This window comes from Aphis gossypii, chromosome 2 (assembly GCF_020184175.1).
Source record: "Aphis gossypii isolate Hap1 chromosome 2, ASM2018417v2, whole genome shotgun sequence".
Lineage (NCBI taxonomy): Eukaryota > Metazoa > Arthropoda > Insecta > Hemiptera > Aphididae > Aphis > Aphis gossypii.
In genome coordinates, this window is record NC_065531.1 from 27,111,877 (window position 1) to 27,124,357 (window position 12,481).

General features: G+C 27.8%; 2 protein-coding genes across 5 annotated transcripts in view; both read right to left on the reverse strand.

Annotated features, from left to right (window-relative positions):
* LOC114131900 (branched-chain-amino-acid aminotransferase, cytosolic) overlaps positions 1-12,481 on the reverse strand; it is a 484,947-nt gene that overhangs the window by 244,274 nt on the left and 228,192 nt on the right. The gene's annotated exons all lie outside the window — the stretch shown is intronic.
* LOC114131908 (leucine-rich repeat-containing protein 24) overlaps positions 1-12,481 on the reverse strand; it is a 137,506-nt gene that overhangs the window by 91,431 nt on the left and 33,594 nt on the right. For 2 of the 4 annotated variants that reach the window (XM_050201300.1, XM_027997246.2), the window contains exon 2: positions 1,685-1,796. The exons of the other annotated variants lie outside the window; for them this stretch is intronic. The gene's annotated coding sequence lies outside the window, so the exon portion shown is untranslated. The remainder of the gene's footprint in view (positions 1-1,684; positions 1,797-12,481) is intronic. 4 annotated transcript variants of the gene reach the window in all.

The window sequence follows — 12,481 nt, forward strand, 5'->3', positions numbered from 1 at the left end:
ATAGTTGTTATTATTATTAATTTTTTTAACATAAGGGAAAAATAGGAATTATTTGTAACATAGTTATCATAACAATAATGTGGTTTTACAATGGTTACTGGTTAGGTATTTTTAGTACTTTGAAGAGTACAATTTTATAACTTTTTGATAAAAGCAAACTTACATTAACCAGTATTAAAACATATCAAAAGTTAAATAATAAATTTATACTTTAGTCAATATTAAAAAATAGGGAACAAAATAAAAGTACTTAAACGTTTTTAAAAAGGTCTATCAATTGTTTATAAATCCAGATATTTAAAATGCTTATAATTTCTATATATGTTTACTCGTAGATTTTAGGTTAAAAAAACTTTAAAAATTGTATACTTTTTAAAAATTATAATTATTATACTTAGTTGATTATTTAAAATACTTGTTTCAATAAGAACTCATTATAGGTTAAAGTTATTAAAATACATTAAAATGTAATGACCACAATAAACTAACCATTTTTATTTTTTTACAGCTGTGTATTAAGAATACATACATATATTGCATATAAATTAATAGTTTTTATAGTAAATATGATTATAACGAAACAAAAAAAAAATGAATCAAATAATATATACATATATATATATATATATATAAGAGTATCTTAAGTTATATTTATGTTCAAAATACAAGGTATAAATTACTTATAATACTATTTTTTTTTTTTTACAAATTATTTCTTTTCTACTGTATTCTGTATTTCACAACAATATAACATGTACATACTTATGTAGTTTTTTAAAAAAACCCGAACTGTTAAAAAAATATAAATATTAATCATTGCGATTTCATAAATTTCAATTTCGAATTTCCAGCTGTAAAGCTCTTAAGCAATAGTATGATGGTTGAACTATTATTTTCACCTTATTTTTTCATAAACATAGTTTCCATTGAATATTTAGCGAGAAATGTATTCAACAATTTTAATAAAAAAAAATCTTAATATAATCATTCGTTTTACTTTAGACATGTGGTTTCAATAACGCACGGTTTCGGCTTTGAATGACTTTTAAAAAATATCCAAAAGGAGGAAAAATGTATCAATAAGTCATTGTTGCTAACGAAAAGTGTTCGTTCATCTGTTAACATACGAACTTTGTGGTTATAGCAAAATATATCGACGTAATATATCTATACAGGTAAATACGACGTATACATATATTCACGATGCATGCTTATACAATATCATATTATTATCACCCTGTTCAGGATGACAACGATTAGATACTGGTAAAGGAAAAAAAAATAACTATGTTTATAATATTATATTATATTTCCTTTTGCGGGGTAATCGTCCAACGTCTGAAAATCGATTTTCGAAAAAGCTAAAAATAGTTTAAGCGGTTAAATATATTTTCAGTGACAACAATAAGCCCAGCATAGAAAGATTTTTTTATATAAAACATAATATAATATTATTGTAATAGAATAACGTGAATAATATGAAAATATCACATGCATTATAATATATGTTATATATGCATAATAAATGTATGATTTTAATATTATTACCATTATTATATATATATCCCGTGATAATGGAAAAAAGTTAAAAAAAAATATATATTATATATAAAACATTAGAATACATTTTTCGATCTACTTCCATGTTTTAGACACTAAACGGTACAACAAACCCATATTTTACCTGCTGAGCGTTTATGTGGGTGTAAGCAATTTAATTTTTTTTTTGTGTGAAAATTGATGGATAACTTGACGTTTAATATGAGGGTACGGTTACATTAACGTAGCTGACCTTGCTGAAAATAAATCAAATAACCAAATCAGAAATATGTTATGGGATAATATTATAATAATACGTATATTGCTTTTATGTAAAACAAGATACCACAATTTTATCAAGTATAATGCTACGACTAATAATTATTATATAAATTAACATTGTTTACACTTTAGTATATTCAAATATTTATATAATATCAAAATAATATATATTTTCACGATATTCATGTCATTTAAAATTATTCAAACCACAATTGTTTATAAAACCAAACCAAACAAAATGTATTAATGTTTTACAGTTAAATATTATAGTCATTATTCATTAATGTGTCAGAATGCACTACATGTATGCACTCGTTGTTTTTAATGACGATTCAAATTTCTATTCCGTAATAAATGTATACTGCACATGGTTTTTCTTTCATTAAATATAAAACTGAAATTATTTAAGTATTGATTTGGGTTAAACGCATAACCACTGATCGCGAGTGAATTCCTGTCGGAAAATTACAGTGGGAATCGAGTCGTATTCGTTAAGTCGAGTACAATAACATGCAATTGGCGTATTCCGACAGGGTAGTGTAACAACATATAGAGAAGAAAGTGTTTTGGAATGCGATTACAGTAACATAATTACTAGGTATTATTATTATTACGTCGTCTGTTTTGTGCGCGTTAAACTGCCTAGGGATACGAAGTGGAGTTGGCTTTTCACTAATGCCAACGTAGCGCACAGCTTGCACACAACCCTGGCAGTGATCCACATACCTACGTAAAACTTTTGCACAAACATATTTTGATTTTGATTTTAACCATGTCAATGGATCATCTACAATCATGACACGATATGCATAGTACTACCGTTGTTTATCGTTCCGATAACAGTATTGTAATTTCATTTATGGATGTTAAAATGTATTTTGCTATGAAATCCAAATAATCACGTCAATCATTAATAACATAAATTTATATCGTTATTATTTTTACCGTGTGTTATGATAATAACAATAATGTAATTTTTTTTTAAATAGTTATATACTATATGGTGGTAGAAAATAATTTTAATGTAATATTTTATTTAGTTATTTTTCAAACATTAATATTGATAGGTAAATACTCCGTAATAAATCGAAGAACGATACTGTGTTAAGTAAAAAAATATATGCAAAAGGATTAAAAATAATAACACTAATAATAAACGACACTCGCGTTATGTAAACAAATTCTTTGCATTATGCTGTAATAACTTCAAATGATTTAGAAAAAAAAAACATAATATTCACAAAAAAACATGTCATATAATACGTTTACCGGGAATATTGCTGTACAGATGATAAAATAATATACCTATTCTTGTTTTTCCCGATGTTGGACCGTGAAAGTTAAATATTCATTATTTACAAAACGTGTATATTCAGTAGTATGATATTTGAAAAACTACTAAATAATATGAATAATACACTATACAGCGTCGATAGTGCAAAGACGAGTAGGTACGGGGAATAAAAGGTGTGTGCAAAATACATTTGTCCCGCAATGCCCCGCGGCGCGAGATTTATCGACTCTGCGGTATGACAAAATGGTAGCTGTTATGGTGGATTCCGTACCTATAGCTATTGCATGCGAGTCATAGATCGGTGGTGATCTTGAGCCATGGTCGGGGGTGGAAGAACGCGCTCGTTATGGGACACGACTGCGACGCCCGTCAAAGCGGCGGTACGTTACTTTCGGATCATTTGTGTCGGAATGATAAAAATATCGTCGTGAAATGCATTCGAGCGGCGTACACTGTGCGCAGTGGTTTTGTAAATTTATAACTTTCCTCCTTGAAATGTCAACGTTTTAGGATTTTTTATTTTTATTTTTATTTTTTTACTGTTACCACCCGAAGGCGTTGACGATTCTTCGCGAACGTGGTTTTACCATGTTTCTGTCCCTGCCGACTTTCATTTCCCATGAATTCCGGTCGACGTAATTTAAAGTAAATAAAAATACAATCAATCCGGAGATGGCAAATATTAAATGTATATATATTATATATACACATGCGCGTGTGTTGGTGGTTGATGCCGGAAACAATTCACTAAGTAATTCGATTTCGTGTACTACTGAGAGATTTATTTTTGAGAAATATATGTTCTATTATACAATAGAATAACGATACGTCATGCCAGTTTTAAATGTTATTCACGTTTATTTTGCTAATGAGTTCTGTTGTTCTTTTACGCCTTCGCTATTGAATGTGAAAAGTACAACTTCAACCTTAAGTTTTCTCAATCATATTATATATAAATAAAATATATATATTCATCGAAAGTTTTGATAGTTATTGCATATGTAATATACATATTAGTGTATACCTATACACCATTTTAAACTGTACAATTTTTCAAACAAAAGTTTGACTTGAAAAACAAATACATTTTGAAAGTGGTAACAATAAGTTTTCAAATAATAAAAAAAAAGTACTTAAATAAATAATTGGTAGTTTTTGACATATTTCAAGTTAAACATTTTGTTTGTGAAACATGTATATTTTAACCAAATATTTGTTATATTATATTATTGATATTGTTTTATCCATTGTTATTGTACGTATTATCTTAACATGGTTTTTATTATGATATACCGCTCATATTATAATAAAATAATATTTAACTTAACGTTATGAAGAACTTCTATTTAATAACATAGCAAATAGCTGCTTTGAACAGTCCTAGTTTTTATAATGATTAGAATTAAATTTTTCATTTTAATTTAATATCATATCTGTAAAAAAAAAATATTTAACAGATATTTTTACTTGAAAATTACAAAATAAACATACTTACACTAAACAGGGCTTAAAATCAATTCAGTTTTCAAACAATTGTTCTAAATATTAAATTTAAATTAATAATTATCAGTTAAAATATTTTACCTAATATATATTATAATATACTTCGATTTCATTTGTGAATTTAAAATTCATGTAACTAACTATTGACTAATGCAAATTATATATATTTTAACTAGATATGTGTTTATTAAAATTGAAACATTTTTTTTTTTTCATTCATTTGTAAACTATAACATAGGTTTTATAGAAATGAAATAAAACATAATATTGAATAATAAATGTTTCCCTCTTGTATAATAAATTGTTTTTAATGACTGTATAGTTTAACCACAAAACAGCCATTACAAAACCAAAAAATAAAGTTCACCTCGTATAATTGATTTTTATTATTAGTATTGGTTCGTTCGACATATTTTCATTTTTTTTATCTGAATTTTATAAATAAAATAATATACTCAACTCAATACTATTACAATTTAAATTTTCAACTGTTCACGTGTCTATGTTTGATTCAACCGTCTAAAGTTGTTTAAGCCCGTTGGCCTCATACGAAAGAATAGTCAGTCGGCTACGACGACTCGGGCAACGAGTAAAGCGGGTATGGATATTTACTGTGATTAATAGTGGAAAATATAGGGCACAAAATGTTATAGTAACCCAGGTACGTCCTATATAAATCTGCCAAAGACATCTCTTCGGACACAATAATTAAATTTGAAAAAAAAATGTAACAACTAAGAGTACGACAAAATAAAAATACCGTATGACTGTATGATATCGCTATATTATTTTATGATAAAAGACTAAAGCGCTGAGAACTGGTGACAGCGGCGATGGAGACAGCCGATGTTAGGACTGGCGGTAGCGGCGGTGCAGAGAAACTACCGTTGATAATCCCGACGGTTCACAAGGGGAAGAATGGAAACACCAATTTCAATCGAATACTCGGCAATCCTTGCAATGCAGGATACAGTTCACTGATGCTGTAAATAGGGCGGCCGATAATCGCACATTAACCGTACACGAGACCATGGAACACGTGGATGTTTGGTCAAGTCGTAGCGAGTTTACGACGAACGAACACACAAGGCGCGCGGACTGCAACGGTCGACGGTGTTACTGGCACTTGAATTGGCGTATTACGAAATTGGTCGTTTCCAGTGCCAGGTTAACAAATATGCCGCCTGGGGGCAGATGATTTTAAAATTCCACCCTTTATACAACCCTTGTACCCCATCATAAATAAAATTAATTATATTAAAAACAACAACGGTTAAAGTTGTTATGAAATTGGTTAAAAAAAAAATAATCTAAAACGTTGGATAGATGGAATATAGATGGATAGAATAAAAGTTATTGCATACTTCAAATATTTCAAATAATGCTGATCCCTGATCCACTTATTGCATAAAATAAGCAATAATAATAATAAAAAAAAATGTTAAAAATAAAATCTCAGTCTCGAGAATTAAAAATTATTTTTCTTACAACTAGTTGTAAAATGCTTAGTATAAATATTATGTATGAGTCGCGACTTTGTATTTTTCATTATTGTTTGGGTAATACAATTTATTAATTAATTATATTTATTATTTACGTGTAATAATTTATATAATTTTTTTTTTGTTTTGTTTTAATTATAAATGTATCATTTTACGCTAGTTTTTACTTTTTTGTAGAAACTTTGAATTTTAGATGTCTTAGAAATAATAAGTTCGTTTTTTATTTTTTTCCTCAGTTATTTTACAAAACATAGCATTACTTAACGTTATACTCTTTTAACTTTTATTGATTAAAAAGAATTGCTACAATCCCGTGCAATTTTTAATCAATTGCTCTTGACACGATTACGAAACGATTTACTGTAATAACAACAATTGATGGGCAGCGTACAAATAAATCATTTGAATTTATTAGTATAAAATATAATAATCCTGAGATGATAATTAGTGCGTGTATACTACTGTAAAGGTTAGGTACAATTCATACTCGAAAATAATACAGACGGAAAAAAATGTGTCGATCCGAGTGCCTACAACCTAAGGTCTTCCAATAATACGCTGAACAGTCATTGGAGTAACAACACTGCGGTAGGCGGTAAAATATTATAATATTAATACCATTATTATTTGTTTGGAAACTTTTCAACAACTTATAATTTCTTAGTAAAAATTACAATATAATATAAGAAACCTTCAAAACTTTTGTTTTCAATTCAAACAATTTTGACGCTTTTAAAAAATTGCTGCCCGAAGCGGTTGCACACTTTTCCCTCCCATTAACCCGACAATGCCCGTATCCGACATTTGAGTCCACGAGAGAAAAAACTGATTAGTGGGTCACGCAGAAAAATAAAATCACAGGAAAAACACACAACAAAGGCGTCTAGGCGTCCAGCCGATACTGATCGGTGGACTGGTTTCGTTTATGTTGGTTGAAGACCTCTGTCCATCAGGTCATTGTGCGTTCACTCGGAAAGGGCCGAAAACTTGATCATGAAAAGGTGCTACTTTTCGAATAAGAGGAATTATGTATATTGTTATAATTATAAATATAATTTACTGAGAATATGATTTAAGCCTGTATTTTTATTTAAATTATTTAATTGTTAAATACTCAAATTTAAGTAATATATACTTCACTAGATCATTGTTTGTTTACGTAAGAAAATAAATTCCATTAATAAAAGACCATTATACTGACAGTGAAAACACTTCAACTATAAGTGTAAAACATGTAGAAGTAGGTACAACACCCGAAAATCATGGGTTGATTTTGTAAAAAAAAAATACACTTCAAAACTTAGCATTTTGTTTAAGAAATAAAAATATCATTACACTAAGAATTTAAAAAAATATACTTAAGACGAAAAAAATAAATAGTTTTCATAAATAAATTGTTAACCGAAAAAGTGAGTAAAAAAAAGTTTTGATTAAAATAGAAGAAGAAGGAAAATAATACCTATCGTTCAGAGAATAGTGAAAATTAGATGGGGAAAATTTTCTATTCTCCACAGGATTCTATTGCATTAAACTGCCTATACAAATCAATAATTGACCATAACGTTGTGGCAAAAAACATTCGTTAGATACATTCACTGTTAACCCAGTCACTTGGACCTATGTACACCTAATACTTGTCTCGTAATTGTGTGATTTGTAACTAAAACATGTTTTGGTCTCGAGGTATAAATAATTGATTATAACGTCTCGACTAATTAGTAAAACTCACATATCGACGTCAATATAATACCTACAATTATATTAAATGTACAGCTGTATCTAGCTGAAAATGTCAACCGTAAATTAGTTCAATTTCATTAAAATATAAACTACAATAACATTCAATAATATGTAAATTCATATTGCCAATAATATGAACTATTTTAATGTATAATATATGCATGTATATTGTATATGTACCCATATGGAAAAAAATAATTAATTAAAAACATAATTTATGCTTTTGTACTGGTAGCGTCAATATTTTGGTGAGGAATTTTAAAGTGAGTTAGTAGGTAATTATTATGTACACGTTTATTTCTAAATTCTAAAACTAATTAAAAAGGTGTAATAATTTTTGGAGACTTTCCTGTTTAATAAGATACTTTAAGCAAAACTAATTTATAATGATTTCCTGGCTCTAGTTTTGAGTATAAACTCAGATTATACAATGACCCATACAATAATAATTCTACAATATATATAATAATATGTTTCAATAGATTTGCTTCAATGAAAAACTTTAGAACATATTAAAAAATAAATATTAATAATAAATTGTTCACATAATATATATTTTTAATTGCGTGTCAGGATTTTTTTTTTTTAATACGTATCCACGTATGAATTAATTATTTTTAACAAGAATTCATCGCATAAAACGATGTATTAAATATGAATTTTTAAAATAATAATGTATACATTAGCGTCAGCGTCACTATTTTATGTACACGATAAAAAAAAAATCTTTTGGACATTGTATAGACCTGTGGCTACTTCAATCCCGGTACTTTTCCCGGGTTGGCTTAAACTTGCCGAGAACTCCTAAAATACGGGTAGCGTTTTAAAATATCATTTGGCCAATTTTATGACCGGTTTAAACGGGTAGGAAATCCTGATTTACATCGGTCATCTATTCGGTAATCCAGTGTGATTTACACCCACAAGTTGAAAACACTATAAAACTTTTATCCGTAATTGATTTATTCACAAAAAAACTCGCTTATACTACCACTGACTAACGACTTCTTGGCTGGAACTTTTTTCTATTATTAATATTTTTTTTCACACCTCTGTTTCTCGATCATTCTTTAAATTGTTTATTTTTAAAAGATAAATTGTGATAACGGTTCAGAATATTTTCTGCGTGGCCTTAAATCCATCGTACATTTTTACAAAGAACATTGACGGGTCGTGTCAAACAAGTGACCGTGTAATAATATTTATAGTTACCAACGACATTTTTTTTTTTGTTTTCAGTGAATAATAGTGTAGGGTTTAGGAGCACTAAATAGAGTATTTAATTCTCCTCTCCCTATCACATAGGTACATATAAATGTGGCTGAAATTGATGCAAAAAAAAAAATAGTTCAGAAATAAACTTTCATTATATTAAGTCTGTAAGTTATTTATTATACGCAGATAACACTACAAATAATTTTATAGACAATTTAATATACTTTGATTTAAAAAAATAAATATCAAATGCATATTTATATATATAAATAATAATCTCTAACCTAACCTAATCTAATTGTATGATCCTAATTCACCAATAATAAAAGTTTGAAAAAAATATATAAATACTACATAAGGTATTATGTAGTATTCATAGTAATCAATAGAGTCAAGATTATAGTCATGTAAGTTTCAATTCTAATATTATTTAAACCAGGCTCTTAGTTTATTTTAAATTACATTGTTATTACTTATTAAGGGTGCTTTTCTAGTGTAAACATAGAACAATGTTCTCCAGAATGTTCACACTATTTCTGTAACGGATGTCCCGCGGGAATGAAAAAACAAATACAAGTTATAAAAGTTTGTTATACTACCACAATATAGTAAGTATACATCAACTTTCATTTTATATAGTCTGATATATGAAAATACAGAAAAAAAATATTAAAAATTATCAAAAAATCTTAAGATATAATAGGAAATAGGAATAAATAAAAGTAATCATTGTAAAGTATTTTTAAATATTATTTAAAATCATTTTATAAAGAATATAATTGTCTTTGTTCGTCTACAAAGTACAAAAGTTAAAGCTTAACTTGACATTAAAAATGTATTTAAATAAGTATTTTAATAATAAATTGCCTACGTGGACGTGATTCCAAAGAAGCTGTGATAATTATTATAAACTATGCAGACATTAGTAGCAAGAATTTAATACCACATATTATTTTAAATTTTACTATAATTTCAGATAAAAAAATAACAATAAAAATAATATACTGTAAGAGAGAACAGTGTTTAAGATCAGATAATATGAACCAAGTGCTAATTTTACTATAGAATCATTTTTTTTAAGTCAATTATAATTTAATAAGCTTAACTGATTTATAGAACATGATTAACTGTTCTTAGACTACCTAATCAAAAAACATGAATATTAACAAAAACAATCTTAACGATTTTAATTGCATTGTTGAAATGTAGTTATCAAAGTATAATAGACAATTCTGAATAATAAAAAAGGTAGAATTATATACAAAATTATCTGCATTTCACACAATAATTTTATATGATTATAATTTGTATTCATTTTGGAACTATATTAAAATACATTTAATACATTTGTTATGATAAATTGCTTAAAACCATTTTACTGTCTTAACATTTTAAAATAATGATACAAAAACAGCATTTAATTATATTTTACATACTATTTACCATAAACATAGAAACCATTAGTATTTTATAAGGTCTATATAAACTTAACTACAATAAATCGTTAATAAAATTATTCAATTGAGAAATATATTTATGTTAACATCTAAACAATGGGTTGACTTTAAAATAAGAACAAAGCTATAAATCCTCATTTTCCCTATACAGTGTACCATCTGAGATCATAATTTTTGGTTTGTCTAATGTGTGATAAAAATTAATCGTTTGGACAGTGGCCAATGGAAATTAAATTTACGTTCTAGCATCACAATTTGTGTAGTTTAACAGAGAAATGCTTCATAGTATAAACCTTTATGTCACGAATTTTTAAAAATACAAATACAAATTTAAAGCTCACGTACACAAATCGTCGCTAATGACTAACCCATTTAGGAGAACGTTCTCATTTGCGTGAAAAAATAGGGTGCAGGATCTGCGTTCCACCTCTTTTAAAAATACATTTAGCTTTTGGCAAATGTGTATATTTATATATGTATATATAATATAATATATACTATTGCGTTAAATGTGAAGCCAGTAAAACGATGCTGTGTAAATTAGTTACATTATAAGTGCATAATTTAACCAGTATTTTTTTATGCAAACTCTTTTTATCATTAACTACCAATCTCCGTGGATTTTTATTATTTATTGTTGAACAGTTTAAAAAAACATTTTGTTTTTGCGTTTATTACATTTAGACTCTAAGCATAAAAAACAATTAAAAAATCTATTGGTTTTACAAAAATATTACCTAGTTTTTTGTGTGTTAACTATAAGCCCGAGTTTTAAAAGTACTTCACAAAGTTATATTTTTATTGTAATCCTAATAATGCGTAATGTTTTAAGTGCACTTGATTAAAAATTGAACACTAAATGATTCACTATTAACATTCATTATAGTTCTGGAAGTTAATTTACTCAAAATTTAAATTATAAATACATTTAAATACTTATAATTTAGAATATCGTTGTATGGTGCCTGATGAACCTATTTTATTAGTATAATATAAAGGTACGCATTATATATTTTTAGCAATGGGTTTTGTATTTCTTAAATTATTATGATAGAAATTTTTATATAATTTTATTTTAGATATAATATCAACATCTTATTATACTATTTAGTAAAATTATCGTAATTTTTATTTTATAATATCCAATAGAACAATAAATTAGATAACATATTATATTGTAATCAAAAACCATAAGTATAGTTTATATTAATTTCTTCGCATTGTATCTGGAGGTTTTTCAACATCCAAATAACCACCCTAGTATTTACTAACAAGCTCATTCATACGGTTTTATTTATATATTTTCCTTTTAACTTATCACAATATGCACGACATAGAGCAATAATACCATAATAGATGTAAAGCACGCATATACGTATTTTTTTGTATATTGTTTTATTTATTCATTATCTTTACTTGGCGACTAGCTACACTCGCGTAAGTGTTCCTTTGCTGTTGGCGAGCGATAAACCGTTCCAAACGGGCCTAACGTTGTTAAGTCTGGACACAAGTTATGTATGTTTATATATATACACATACATATATATATTATATATGTTCAAGCCTACTCGATGCAAAAGGAAATGCGTTATGCAACGGGCATATGGTTTGGGGATGAGGGAAAAGGGGGGAAATGCAGAAGTAAAAGAAGAAAAAAGACACACAGGGGTTGTTTAATTTAGCGTGGGGGCTACGAACTAGGGCGGTGTGGCAAGGGAGTACAAGAACACACCATATTGCACTATGTGTTCTGAATACGCTAGACGGTGGCTGTAGAAAATGCGACGTTAATGCGGTACTTTCTCTTCTACTACTACAGTCACCGTTACCGACGTCCCACCACTACCACCACCTCACTAGTCGTCCACCCCCTCAATACAAACGCAGACAGAAAGAATCTCTGACACTGCGAAGCTCCAAAGTTCTCATCTCTTCATTTCCCAACCGCG